Below are 14,891 nucleotides of genomic sequence, written 5' to 3'. Positions count from 1 at the left end.
TAATTTGTAACTTGTCTGCCTTCAAAATTTTAAGTTCAGTTAACTCAAAAAAAAGTTTATTCAACTAGAAAGGTTAAATTATACTAAGTGACAACTTAGATATTTGAGTTGAATCAACTTCAAATTTTAAGGCAGCTGGGTTACTTACCCATCTGTTGAGTTTAGCAAACACAAATATCTAAGTTGTTATTTAGTACAACTTGACATTTCAAGTTAAATAAACTTATTTTAGTTGACTGAACTTAAAATTTTAAGGCAGCAGGGTAACAAATTATTTTAAGCTGATTCAACCAATTGTGTTTTTTATTTTATTTTTTACAGTGTACTGTGGCTGAAGACACGAAAAGAGAAATGGATGAATCGAATTGATTGCGTGAGTCATTTATGCTGGAATCGCTCCGATTGATTCAAACTCGTGACTTTGATCATTCATTTCAAGCGATTCACTAGCACAAACCGGAACAAAGTAAAAGCGCCGTTCATTTTCAGTTTCAACATCACTTTTAATGATTTTAAAAAGCATAGTGACAGGTGAAACAAAGCTTTTCAAAACTAAATTAGTTTAACCATTGCATCGCAGAAAGATTCACTGTGTTGATATGCTCCAATCAGATTGTGAATCATTTGATTCAGATCAGAACTTTAAATGGAGTATTGCGAATCATTTTATTTAAATCAAGACTTCAAATGGAGAAATGTGATTCATTTGATTTAGATGGGGACTTCGGAGAGGGTTTGCGAATCATTTAACTTAGATTGGAACTTTGTGTATTGCAAATCATTTGGTTTCAATTAGGACTTCACGTATAGCAAATTATTTGATTGGGATTGGGACTTCAAATGGAGTATTGCAAATCATTTGACTTAGATTGAAACTTCGGTATCATGAATCATTTGATTCAGACTGGGACTTCAAATGGAGTAATGTGAATCATTTCGTTTCAATCGAGACTTAATGTAACATGAGTCATTTGATTCAGATCGGGACTTTGGAGAGGGTTCACGAATCATTTGATTCAGGTTGAGACTCCAAATGGAGCATTGTGAATCATTTGAATCATTTCATTTCAGTTGCAAATCATTTGACTTAATGTAACATGAGTCATTTGATTCAGATCGGGACTTTGGAGAGGGTTCACAAATCATTTGATTCAGGTTGAGACTCCAAATGGAGTAACGTGAATCATTTCATTTCAGTCGAGACTTAATGTAACATGAGTCATTTGATTCAGATCGGGACTTTGGAGAGGGTTCACAAATCATTTGATTCAGGTTGAGACTCCAAATGGAGCATTGTGAATCATTTGATTCAGATCAGGACTTCAAATGGAGTATTGCAAATCATTTGACTTAGATTGAAACTTCAGTATCATGAATCATTTGATTCAGACTGGGACTTCAGAGAAGGTTCACAAATCATTTGACTTAGATCTGAACTTAGCGTATTGCGAATCATTTGATTCAGATCGGGACTTCAAATAGAGTAATGTGAAACACTGGATTTCAGTCGAGACTTAATGTAACGTGAATCATTTGATTCAGTTCAGGACTTTAAATGGAGTAACGTGAATCATTTTATTTAGATGGGGACTTTGGAGAGGTTCGCGAATCATTTGATTCAGGTTGAGACTCCAAATGGAGTATTGTGAATCATTTGATTCAGATTGGGACTTCAGAGAAGGTTCGCAAATCATTTAACTTAGATCTGAACTTTGTGTATTGCAAATCTTTTGATTCAGATCGGGACTTCAAATGGAGTATCGTGAATCATTTGATTTAGATGGGGACTTTGGAGAGGGTTCATGAATCATTTGATTTGGGTTGAGACTCCAAATGGAGTATCGTGAATCATTTAATTCAGATCAGGACTTCAGGTCATTTCATAGCAGGACTCAGAGCACGGATCGCAAATCCTTCATTTTGTGGAATAAACCCTGCTCCGAGTCCTGATCTGAAATCTGAAATGTTTTGCGAATTATTATTCAGATCCAGAATTCAGTGTGGGTTCATGAATCATTTGATTCAATTCTGACTCTGGAGCACGTGTCACAAATCATTTCTTTCAGATCAGGATTTCAAAACGGTTTCGCAAATCTTTCTTTCTGATTTTTTTTTTTTTCTAATACAGTGGAAAATATCAAACTGTAAGTGAGATCTCTAATTGACGTCCTTAAAAAAAAAAAAAAAAAAAAAAAAAAAAAAAATTCTGCTTGAAAAGTCCTTGAATTTCGTTTTACAGTATCTGATGAATCCTGGATTATGGACTCAGTGTATTTAGGTTAAAAACATCTTGATGGATTTGTTTCAGCTTTTGTCTTCTCAAGATGTGAACTGATGGACTGCAGTGGTGTGGATTACTTGTGGATTATTGTGATGTTTTTATCAGCTGTTTGGACTCTCATTCTGACGGCACCCATTCTCATCCATTGGTGAGACAGTGATGCAATGACACATTGCTACAAAGTGAGTTTCCATTAGTGTTGGTGTATTTCTGCTGACCCAGGATCAGCTCTTCTCAGTTGTCATAATGATACTCATGGGATATAAACTGATTCCAGACCAGCACTTTTCATATTGACTGTTTCACACACGAGACGTCCACATTCGTCCTGTTTCTCAGCTCTCAATGATATTCAGTGTTTTCTCAGAATACTAAAACTGTCATGTAGGTGAAAATCAATTCAGATGAATCACAAAAATCAATGCTTTTATACAGAAAAATGATAAATTTGTCTTATAATTGTTTTTAGTCTTTATACTGTATGTCTGAAAATATAAATGTGGGATTTATTTGTGATGCTCAGTGCCATTTTAAAAATGATTTTACATTTTAATGACAGTTATTAGAATTATAATTACACTTATTCAGATTATTTTTGACAGATATGGGCAGTGATTCTGTTTGAAACAGTTTCTGTAATAGATGTCAGTGACATTTCTACCATCTAGGTTACATTTCACACATAAAAAAAATAAAATAAAAATAAATAATTAATTAATTATTTAAAGTAAAGAAAAAAATTATATTACACTTTTTAATACTACAAAAATATATTTGTTAATATATAACAAAAAAGGTTTTGACAGGTCATTTGTAATATTAAATAAATCTGCTCTGATGTGTTACTGAGAAATTTACAGATTAATTTAGGAGAAAATCAGGTGAAATATTTGAAATGTCTGTGGTTGAAATATTAATTGTTGAGTCTGTGTTTCCTCTCAAACGTCTGATGTGTTTGCAATGATGACATCTGAATGATACAGTATATTTTTGTAATAAAAGTTGTTTGTTTGAGTTGTTTTGAATTGTGTCTTCATCAGTGGATTGAGGATGTGTTCAGAGAAATGGATCCACAGTGACGGTTCAGGCAATGTTCAGGTACTTCATTACAAGAACCCACATATTCACACTGATTTGGGAGAAAATGTGCACCTTTTTCGTTTTTTAAATGTATTTGTCATATTTTTGAGTTTGGCGCTCGTTGTGTTGTGAGATTTACAGGATGTGGGACAGAAGAACAGACTGGAAGAGTGTTTATAGTTGGTGTGTTTTTAATAACACTGTTTATGATTGTTTATCAAATGCACAAGTTGACGGATGGAAGGATATGTTAATATTTTAGCTAATTTAAGATATTTTAATTAAATAATTTAGTATATTTTATATCCTATTCAAATTGTGCATTAAGAAAATTAAACCGTTTTGTATAACTAATAATAACATTAATGTACCATTTTGTTTTAGATTATATATATATTTTATATATATATTTATTTATATATAATGTATTTATTTTAATTTTTGCTTCAGGAAAATGAAGTTTTTGTAGTAAATGTATATTTGCTTCATTTTAAATTAATATATTTATTTAAATTAATCATTGCATGGATTGATATAATTATAATACTGAAATATAATTATTTAATAAATAATATACAATTTGATATATTATTCATGTTTATTTATTACATGTGCAGTTTTTATTTTAAAAAAAGTATAGTTTTATAATAATGTAACAATACTACAGTTTTAATCATATTTTGCATAAAAAAAGTGTCTAATATTTTTTAAAAATAATAAAATACAACATTAATATATAATTTCAAATTATATTTAATGTTAATTATAATCATATTTTGCATCAATATTTTTTATAATATTTTATAACAGTATAATACAATATCTATGTAATATTTTAAATTATATTTAATATGTTAATTATAATCAAATTTCGCATTAAGAAAAATTGATCGATTTGTTTAAGAGATTCATATGGATAGATATTATAGTAACAAAAATCAGTTTAATATTTTAACTATGTAATATATTTCATTATAATTTAAAAAAATTTTAAACTTAAATTTTAATTTAATTAATAATTAGATGTATGGATGGATATAATTAAAACATTTAAATATAATTTATTAATTACAAGTTATTTAATAAATAATATACACTTTCAGATAGGTGTGTGTGTATGCAGTACCTGTGCAATTTTTATTATAATCATTTTAAATTAAATAATTAAATATAGAATTAAATAAAGTATAGTTTTATAATAATGTAACATAATACATTTTTTTAATTATAGTGAATATGTTCATTATAATCATAATAACATTTTCTGTAATAATATAATAATACATTAATATAATATAATTTTCAATTATATTTCATGTTAAGTATAATCATATATTGCAAGAGTTTTTAAAATAAGATTTTATAATATAATACAATATTTTTTATATATTTAGTGTTAATATAATCATATTTTGCATCAAGAATTTTTGAATAATATTTTATAATAATATAATACAATATTAATGTAGCATTTTAAATTATATGTAATATGTTAATATAATCATATTTTGCATCAATATTTTATAATAATATAATACAATTATAATGTAATACTTTAAATTATATTTAATAGGTTAATTTATAATCACATTTTGCATTAATATTTTTAAATACTTTTATAATTTAAATTATATTTAATATGTTAATATAATTATTTTTTGCATCAAGATTTTTTTTAAATATTTTATAATAATATAATACAATATTAATGTAATATTTTACATTTATATTTAATAGGTTAAGTTATAATCACATTTTGCATCAATATTTTTTAATACTTTTACAATAATATAATATAATATTAATGTAATATTTAAAATTATATTTAATATGTTAATTATAATCACATTTTGCATCAAGAAAATTAAGATTGTTTTAAGCAGTAAATATATGTTTGTTTATTTAAAGAAAAAGATTCAGAATTTAAATTTAAAAAAAAAAAAAAAATTGAAAATTTAAAGAAATATTCACAGCTATACAGAACTGATCATCAGTGCATGAACTAAATGATCATAATCATGTGCTGATGTCTGTGTTTAACAGCTGAATCTTGTTTTTGGATGAGCGTCTCCTCTATAAAAGCCTCCTGATTTCCAAACAGCCTCAGAGTTTTACATGAATCCATTTGCGTGTGTTTGGTGTAATTATCATTGAACCTGCTAGTTAGTCTAGTTCTCAGCGCCTGGAGCTGAACCTGCTCTGAAAGCATGGGGACGCAGGATGGGGTCGCCTCATTTCATTCAGAAGCGATTATGCGCTAGCGGTGAGACTAAACTGAAGTATTTAAATGCCAGCGAGCCCCAGTGTTTGCGGGCATGGGGAAATCACGTGTGTTTTGTGAACGGTTGGGATGTGCTAGATGTTAGCTGGAGCTGTAATGTGAGGTTTGATTTTAAGCGACGCTGCCCGCGGCTAAATCACGCCATTGGCTCCATCACGGCCCGCGCTCGATGGCACCGCAGCCCAGACATAAATTAAAGCGGTGAACGGGAAACGACCCGCGATGCTGGAAACACACGAGCTGTTTGGGAAATGGATGAGGTGCCAGAATCTGAGCAAAAATTGGAGAGCAAGCAGGCAGAAATGTGTATTAGCTCTCAGCCCGCAGCGCCGGACTGTGTGGACCGGAGAGAGGAATGATGTCACTCGAGCGTGTCTCTGTTTGGAGGATTTTCATTGGCTGTTCATTTATAGAGTCTCAGAAAGATGGAGCGCCACTAATAGCCCTTTACAGAAACTGTTCATTTCTTTAATGCTGTTTTGTTGTTTGGGTTTCAATGGAAGCTTATGTCCCACACACACACACACAAAAGTAATGTATAAGTACATGACTTATCTCACAATTCAAACTTTCTTGCAGACCTTAAAAAAAATGCAGAATTGCCAGAAAAACAGATCAAAATACACAATTTTTAAAAATGTGAAAAGTCTGATTTGCACTTTTCTACTTTAAAATAATGACAATTGATTTTTATTTAAGAAAAGCCAATTGCAACTTTGTCTCACAATTCTGAAAACGTTGCAAGATATAAACTCTTAGATATAAATTCAAAATTGTGATATAAACTTAGAATTACAAGAGATAAACAGAATTGTGAGAGATAAATGTAGAATTGTGAGATGTAAACTGAGTTCTTAGAAATAAACTCAAAATTTGCAAAACTTAGAATTGAGAGATATAAATTCATTTGTTTGATTAAAAACTCCAAATTGTAATATAAACTTGGGATTGCAAGATATAAACTCTTCTTAGAATTCTTAGATATTAACTCAGAATTGCAATAGAAACAGAATTGTGAAATATGAACTCAGATTTGCGAGATATAAACTCAAACTTACAATATAAAAGTAGAATTGTGAGACAAACTCAAAATTGTGAGATATAAATTCAGTTATTAGATATAAACTCAGACTTGCGAGATATAAATGTAGAATTGTGAGATGTAAACTGAGTTTTCGGAAATAAACTCAGAATTGCAAAACTTAGAATTGTGTGATATAAATTCATTTGTTTGATTTAAAAACTCCAAATTGTAATATAAACTTATAATTGCGAGATATAAACTCAGTTGTTAGATATAAACTCAGAATTGCAACAGAAACTTAGAATTGTGAAATATAAACTCAGATTTGCGAGATATAAACTCAAACTTACAATATAAAAGTAGAATTGTGAGACAAACTCAGAATTGCGAGATATAAATTCAGTTCACTTAAAATTGCGGTATAAACTTAGAATTGTGAGAGATAAATTCAGCTGTTAGATATAAACTCAGAATTGCAATATAAACTTAAAATTGCGAGATAAACTCAGAATTGCAAGATATGTAGAATTGCGAGATGTAAACTCGGTTCTTAGAAATAAGCTTAGATTTGCAAAACTTTGAATGGCAAGATATAAACTTAGAATTGTGCAATATATACATTTATTTGTTTGATATAAATTCTAATTTGTGATATAAACTTAGAATTGCAAGATATAAACTCAGTTGTTAGATATAAACTCAGAACTGCAATATTAACTCAGAATTGCAAGATTTAATTTTAGAATTGTGAGATAATTTCAGTTGTTTGATGTAAACTTAAAATGGCAAGATATAAACTCAATTCTTAGATATAAACTCAACATTGCAATAGAAACTAATAATTGCAAGATATAAATGTAGAATTGCGAGATGTAAACTGAGTTCTTAGAAATAAATTTAGAATTGCAACACTTAGAATTGTGAAATATAAACTCAGATTTGCAAGATATAAACTCAAACTTACAATATAAAAGTAGAATTGCGAGACAAACTCAGAATTGTGGTATAAACTTAAAATTGCAAGATATAAATGTAAAATTGTGAGATGTAAACTCAGTTCTTAGAAATAAACTCAGAATTGCAAAACTTAGAATTGCGAGATATAAACTTAGATTTGTGCGATGTGAATTCATTTGTTTGATATAAACTCTAAATTGTGATATAAACTTTGAATTGTGAGATATAAACTCAAACTTACAATATAAAAGCAGAATTGCAATATAAATTCAGAACCGCGAGACATACGATATACGTTCTTAGGAATAAACTCAGAATTGCGAGATATAAACTCAGTTGATAAATATAAACTCAGACTTGCAACATAAACAGAACTGTAAAATATAACTCAGAATTGCAAGATGTAAGCTCAATTCTTAGATATAAACTCAAAATTGCGAGATATAAATGTAGAATTGTGAGATATAAACTTACTTGTTAGATATAAACTCAACTGCGACATAAACTTAGAATTGTGAGATATAAACTCAAAATGTAGATATTTAAGTAGAATTGCGATATAAATTCAGAATTGTGAGATATAAACTCAGAATTGCAATATAAACTTAGAACTGCAAGATATAAACAGAATTGCAATATATAACTTCAGAATTGTGAGATAAATGTAATATTGTGAGAGATAAATGTAGAATTGCGAGAAATAAATGTAGAATTGTGAGATATTGCAATAGAAACCTAGAATTGAGAGATATAGTCAAAGTTTGCGACAAACAGAATTGTGAAATATAAACTCAGAATCGCGAGATATAAACTCACAATTGCAATATAAAAGCAGAATTGTGAGATATAAATTCAGTTATTAGATATAAACTCAGAATTGCAAGAAATAATTGTAGAATTGCGAGATATAAACTAAGTTGTTAAATATAAAGTCAGAATTGCGATATAAATTGCAAGATAAACTCAGAATTGCAAGATATGTAGAATTGTGAGATGTAAACTCAGTTCTTAGAAATAAACTCAGAACTGCAAAACTTAGAATTGTGAGATATAAATTCATTTGTTTGACATAAACTGAAAAATTAAAAATTGTGATATAAACTTAGAATTGCAAGATATAAATGTAGAATTGCGAGATGTAAACTCAGAGATGTGATACAAAAAGAATTGAGATATGAACAGTTGTCACATTAGAATTGTGAGATATAAGCTCAAACTTACAATATAAAAGCAGAATTGCGAGACAAACTTAGAACTGCAAGACATAATCTCAGTTCTTAGATATAAACTTAAAATTGCAATATAAACTTAGAACTGTGAGATATGAACTCAGAATTGCAAGATATATATGTAGAATTGCGAGACAAACTCGAATTTGTGACAAACAGAATTGTGAAATATAAACTCAAAATTAAAACATAAAAGCAGAATTGCAAGACAAACTCAGAACTGCAAGATGTAAACTTGCGATATAAATTCATTTGTTTGATATAAAACTCCAAATTGTGATATGAAGTTAGAATTTCAAGATATAAACTTAGTTCTTAGATATAAACTCAGAATTGCCAGCTATAAATGTAGAATTGCAATATACATTTAGAATTGTGAGACAAACTCAGAATTGCAATAGAAACTTGTGAGATATAAACTCAGATTTGTGACAAACAGAATTGCGATATAAACTCAGAATTGCAGATGTAAACTCACTTGTGAAATATGAACTCATAACTGTGATATAAACGGAACTGAGATAGAAGCAGTTGTCACATATATTAGAGTTGCAAGATATAAATTCAGATTTGCGACAAACAGAATTGTGAGATATAAATTCAGTTGTTAGATATAAACTTGAAATTGCTATATAGACTTAGAATTACAAGATGTAAATCAATTCTTAGATATAAACTCAAAATTGCAAGATATAAATGTAGAATTGCGAGACAAACTCAGATTTGTGATATAAACAGTATTGTGAGATATAAACTCCATATTTCTTAAGAAGGCCAGCTGTGTGTATTATAATTTCAGGACTTTAAATCAAAGTTGGACGTGATTATTGTGTGTTTAAAGACATAAACATCTCTCAATTCTGCTTTATTACTCTGAGAACTGAGATTAAATGTCTGATTTTTTTATTATGTGGCGAAAACAAACTTCCATAGGTTTTGATAGGTGAATAAATAATTCTTTTGTTCTTCATAAGGTATAAATGAATGATTATTTTCTCAAAGGGGAATGCGTCTGTTGACATTTCTGACATTTTAAGGTCGATATAAAACGCTTGTCTGTCATAATGCAGCATTAATGAACACTGTTTTATATTCAGAGCGTGATCGGATTCAGTCGTTTCATTCTGCTATTTGTAGGTTTGAGTCTTTATGAATGAGACTGAAAATGAGGCTTTGATTTCCGCAGCATTTCGTGTCTCCGTCCTGCAGTTTGTATCTGTTGGGATCTCGTATTTCCCGGTAATTGGAGCGCGATGACGTTCATGTTGAGCTTTATGGCTGGTTTGTGTCAGAAATCATCATGTGGCTGCTGTGCTGTGCTGTATTTCTATAATAGACCATCAATCATTTCAATTGAGCCGCTGTAAATGACCTCCGGCTCTAATCAATGACACACTTCATGTGTTCATCAGCACTCAATGTTTGTTATTGTATTGAGAAAACGCTCTGAATAAGTTGAGTTGATTTATGAACGCTGAGTTTTGATTGGGAATCACTGATCTTCACTGATCTTGTTTGATTTTAATGGTTTATGCTCGCTGTAAACCCACAATAATCAAAACATGACGCAACATGAAATCAAAATACACGACTGGCCTTCTACTCGACTCATGATTAGTTTATATCTAAGAACTAAAGAGTTAATTGTCGATTAGCTAACGTCTTGTGTTGATGTGTCCAAGACTGCCATGTAAAATATAAAAAAATCAGAGTTATTATCATCAACTAAAACTATTAAAATATTTTGTTATTTGAAATAAAATAAACATTAACTGAACTCCTAAAAGAAAAATTATAATAAAATCTAATAAAATCTAAAAAATTAAATGACAAAACTATTAAAAATGTAAAAATAAAATTACTATAACTGTAAGAATTAATAAAAAAAAAAAAAATGTATACAACTAAATTTAAAATATAAAGATTAATAAAAAAAAAACTCTAATTTTAAATGACATTAAATAACATTAAATGACATTTACAATATAAATGGAAACTATAAATATGACTAAAAAATGAAATGACTAAACCAGTAAAAACCCATTAAAAAATCTGAATAAATAAATAAGTAAATGAAATGATTAAACCAATAAAAACAAAGAAAAACATGACACAATAAGAAAATAAATAAATATACTAAATAAATAAAAAAATACTACTTTATTAAATTCAAGATATAAAAAGAATACATTTTAAATGACTAAAACTGCATTTACAATAAATATAAATATAAATATAAATATAAATATAAATAAAAACTAAATTAGTAATAGAATAAAAACTAATGAAAACAACAAAAAAATACTAAAATAAACTAACTAATTTTCAAAATGACTACATTTATAATATAGATGGAAACTATACATATAACTAAATATATTTATTTATATATATATATATATATATATATATATATATATATATTTTCATTTTTTATTGTATTTTGTTTTTGTTTTATTATGTCTGTGTTTTTATTTAACAAATTTATGATGTTATTTATTATTTTATTTATATAAATATAACTAAAAACTAAAAGAACGAAACTGACTAAACCAGTAAAAAAACAATAAAAATAAATTAAATTAAATTAAATGACTATGCCAATTAAGAAAAAAAAAACATGATAAAATAACACAGAACATAAATATTTAATTTATTTTATTGAATTTAATTAATATTTTAAATCAGTTTTTATTTGTATATTTTCTGTTATTTTATTTATTTATGTTTTTATTGTATTTTATTTATTGTATTGTCTAATTTTGTTGTGCTTTTGTTATTTAACAAATGTATTATTATTATTGATATAAATATAACTAAAAGCTAAAAAAAGACTAAACCAGTAAAAAACAATAAAAATAAATAGATAAAATGATTAAGCCAATAAAACCCAAAAAATGACCAAATAAATAAATATACTAAATAAATAAAAATACTAATTAATTTATTAAATTAAATATCTGTGACTGTGAAAATCTGTAGGTTTTATTTTTCAGCATTCACAGATAGCTGAATAGAAAGTTCAAAAGAACAGCATTTATTAGAAATAGAAATCATTTGTGACATTATAAATGACTTTATTGCCACAACTAATGCATCTTTGATGAATAAAAGTATCCGTTTTTAACTTTTTTAAAAATCTTTGAATGATTTCTGAAGGATCATGTGACACTGAAGACTGGAGTAATGATGCTGAAAATACAACTTTGATCACAGAAATAAATTACATTTTAACAGATATTCACATAGAAATCAGCTGTTTTAAATAGTAAAAATATTTCACAATTTTTATAATATTGTAAAATATATTTTGATCACATAAAGGCTTTTGGTGAGCAAAAGAGGTGTTTTTTAAGTGTTTTCAAAAGCATTTAAAAAACAAAGATTCTCAACTGAGTGTTTTATGAGCATGACTTTGTGATTTCATGACTTTATATTTGTCAAACATTAAGCGGTGATTGTTTTGCACGTCTGATGTCTTATTTTTATCTTATTTTTGTATTGAGATGAAGGAGGTGACGTGATCTGTTCTCCAGCGTTTGGCCGTTCTCTCGTTGTCCCGCGGCTCCTGCCAGACGAGGCATCTGGTGTTTGTGATGGGCTCCTCAATGTGTCCAGGGACTCTTTATTGCCCCGTCGCTCGTGTCTTTGGCTTCTGACACAATGACCCAGTTACGACTGGCACGCGGCACATTCTCACTACGATTTGACCCTTTTACGCGCAGAAACCATCCATCGGCTCCTAGAGATTCAATGTACTGCTGCGGCATTTTGTAATGTGTGCAAACACTCACAGGACACATGAAACTGATATAATATGCAAGAAGTGATTTTTGCTTAAAAAAATTGCTAGAAATTTTGACAAATAGTCAAAGAACAGGCATTGAATTTTTTTTTTTTCAATTAAAAAGATTTGTTGCAAAACATTCACCATTAATCGTTTTAAAAAATAAAACATAAATATATATATTTTTTTGCAATGCATTTACTAAAAGGTTACACTGCTGTATTGTTTTGAGTTTTTCTCTTGTTGTTTTGATGTTTTTCTAGACGATGCTTTGACTGATTTCCTGCTCTCCTCGTTTGGATGCTAATTATGAGTTTAATATTTTAATTCGTTAGACCGACGTGTCTTTATTTATTCACGTTGCATCTCTCCAGTAGTTTTGCTTCACAGAAACATGAATATGAGTTTAATTCTCAAAGGGAAGTGTCATATAATTACAGGAAGTGGGTGTCATTTTGACAGCACATTATTATTGCATTTTGTTCCAGTGTTTTATTTTACCAGCACTGAGATAGTGTTATAGTTTTATTAATATTTTGAATCAGTTTAATTTTTTTTTTCTGTTATTTTATTTTTTTCTCTTATTTATTGTATTTTATTATTGTTGTTGTTGTTGTTATTTATGATTATAGTTTTAATTTTAGTACATTAAGTATAGTTAATCTAATTCAATTTAATTTGCAACTAGATGAACTTTTTTTGCTAAACTTTAGTAAAACATTTATTTAATTTTATTAATATATTGAATCAGTTTTTATTTTTATATTTTATGTTATTTTTTGTATTTTATTATGTCTGTAATTTTGGTGTGCTTTTGTTATTTTTATTTATTTATTTTTTTTATTTTAGTTTTAATTTTGGTACATCAAGTATAATTAACTGTTTTAACTAGGTTAAGTTTTTTTGCTTAATTTTCGTAAAATGTTTATTTAATTTTAAGAATATTTTGAATCAGTTTTTATTTTTATATTTTCTGTTATTTTATTTATTTCTGTTATTTTATTGTTTATTATTATTATTATTATTATTATTATTATTATTATTTTTTAGTTTTCATTTTAGTACATCAAGTATAAATAAACAAAAATGAAAAATGCTGCATTTGTCACTAAATAAACTTAGCTTAATTTTGGTAAAACGTTTATTTAATTGTAATAATATTTTGAATCAATTTCTATTTTTATATTTTCTGTTATTTTATTGTATTTTATTATGTCTGCAATTTTGGTGTGCTTTTGTTATTTTTAGTAGGGTTTTTTTTTTTTTTTTCATTTTTTATTTAAGTTTTAATTTTAGTACATCAAGTATAATTAACCTTTGCAACTAGATTAACTTTTATTTGCTTAATTTTGGTAAAACGTTTATTTAATATTATTAATATTTTGAATCCATTTTTTAATATATATTTTCTGTTATTTAATTTATTTATGTCATTTAATTGTGTATTATTAATATTATTATTATTATTATTATTATTTTCATTTTAGTACATCATGTACAATTTAATGAAAATGAGAAATGCTGCCTTTGCAACTAGATTAACTTTTTTTTTTTTTTTTGATTTAGTTAAAACCTTCAATGTGAATTCAATGTGTTACTTTCAGTTTCTTTTTTTTCTTCTTTTTTCTGATTTATTTTATAGCTCCAAGACAAAACAGGAGTTTGTTTTACAATAAAAAAACATTTTTTGTCATGTTGAAAATTCAGTGTGTTACTTGCAATTTCTTTGTAATTTTTTTTTTTTAGTTTATTTATTTTATTTATTTATTTATTTTGGAAATTATTTGACTTTTTTTTTTTTTTTTTTTTTTTTTACACCATTTGAGTGTAATTCTATCTTATTTTTTTTTTTGTTTTTCCTAAATTATTTAACTTTAAAAAAGTATACATTTATAAAAAAAAAAGTGAAAATTAAGTTAAAATAAGGTAGATTATTATTATTATCATTATTATTATTATTTATTTTGAAAAATATTTTTTACACCATTTCAGTGTAGTTCTATCTTTGTTTTGTTTTTTGTCTGAAATAATTTGTTTATTTACTTATTTAGAAAGTAATTTGATTATTTATTTATTAATCTTTTTACACCATTTCAGTGTAATTCTATCTTAATTTTTTGTTTTGTTTTGTTTTGTCTTAATTTAATAAAAAAGTAGAAATGTATATAAAATATATAAAAGTTAGAATATGGTAAATTATTGTTCCAGGACAAAACAGGAGTTTGTCTGACAAGAAAACACTGTTTTAGTCT

At 27.1% G+C, this 14,891-nt stretch overlaps 1 protein-coding gene across 7 annotated transcripts in view; it reads left to right on the top strand.

Annotated features, from left to right (window-relative positions):
• The window catches only part of gxylt1a (glucoside xylosyltransferase 1a), a 205,095-nt gene that overhangs the window by 13,725 nt on the left and 176,479 nt on the right, over window positions 1-14,891 (top strand). For 3 of the 7 annotated variants that reach the window (XM_051099750.1, XM_051099746.1, XM_051099743.1), the window contains 2 exons: window positions 322-1,020; window positions 1,156-3,295. The gene's annotated coding sequence lies outside the window, so the exon portion shown is untranslated. Of the gene's footprint in view, window positions 1-321; window positions 1,021-1,155; window positions 3,296-3,321; window positions 3,380-12,358; window positions 13,202-14,891 lie in introns of those variants that run through there. The other 4 variants (XM_051099749.1, XM_051099747.1, XM_051099744.1 and 1 more) reach the window with 4 other exon arrangements.

The sequence above is a fragment of the Labeo rohita genome, chromosome 25 (genome assembly GCF_022985175.1).
Source record: "Labeo rohita strain BAU-BD-2019 chromosome 25, IGBB_LRoh.1.0, whole genome shotgun sequence".
Taxonomy (NCBI): domain Eukaryota; kingdom Metazoa; phylum Chordata; class Actinopteri; order Cypriniformes; family Cyprinidae; genus Labeo; species Labeo rohita.
The sequence above is the reverse complement of the archived record's forward strand: the minus strand, read 5'-3'. Positions and strand labels throughout refer to the sequence as shown.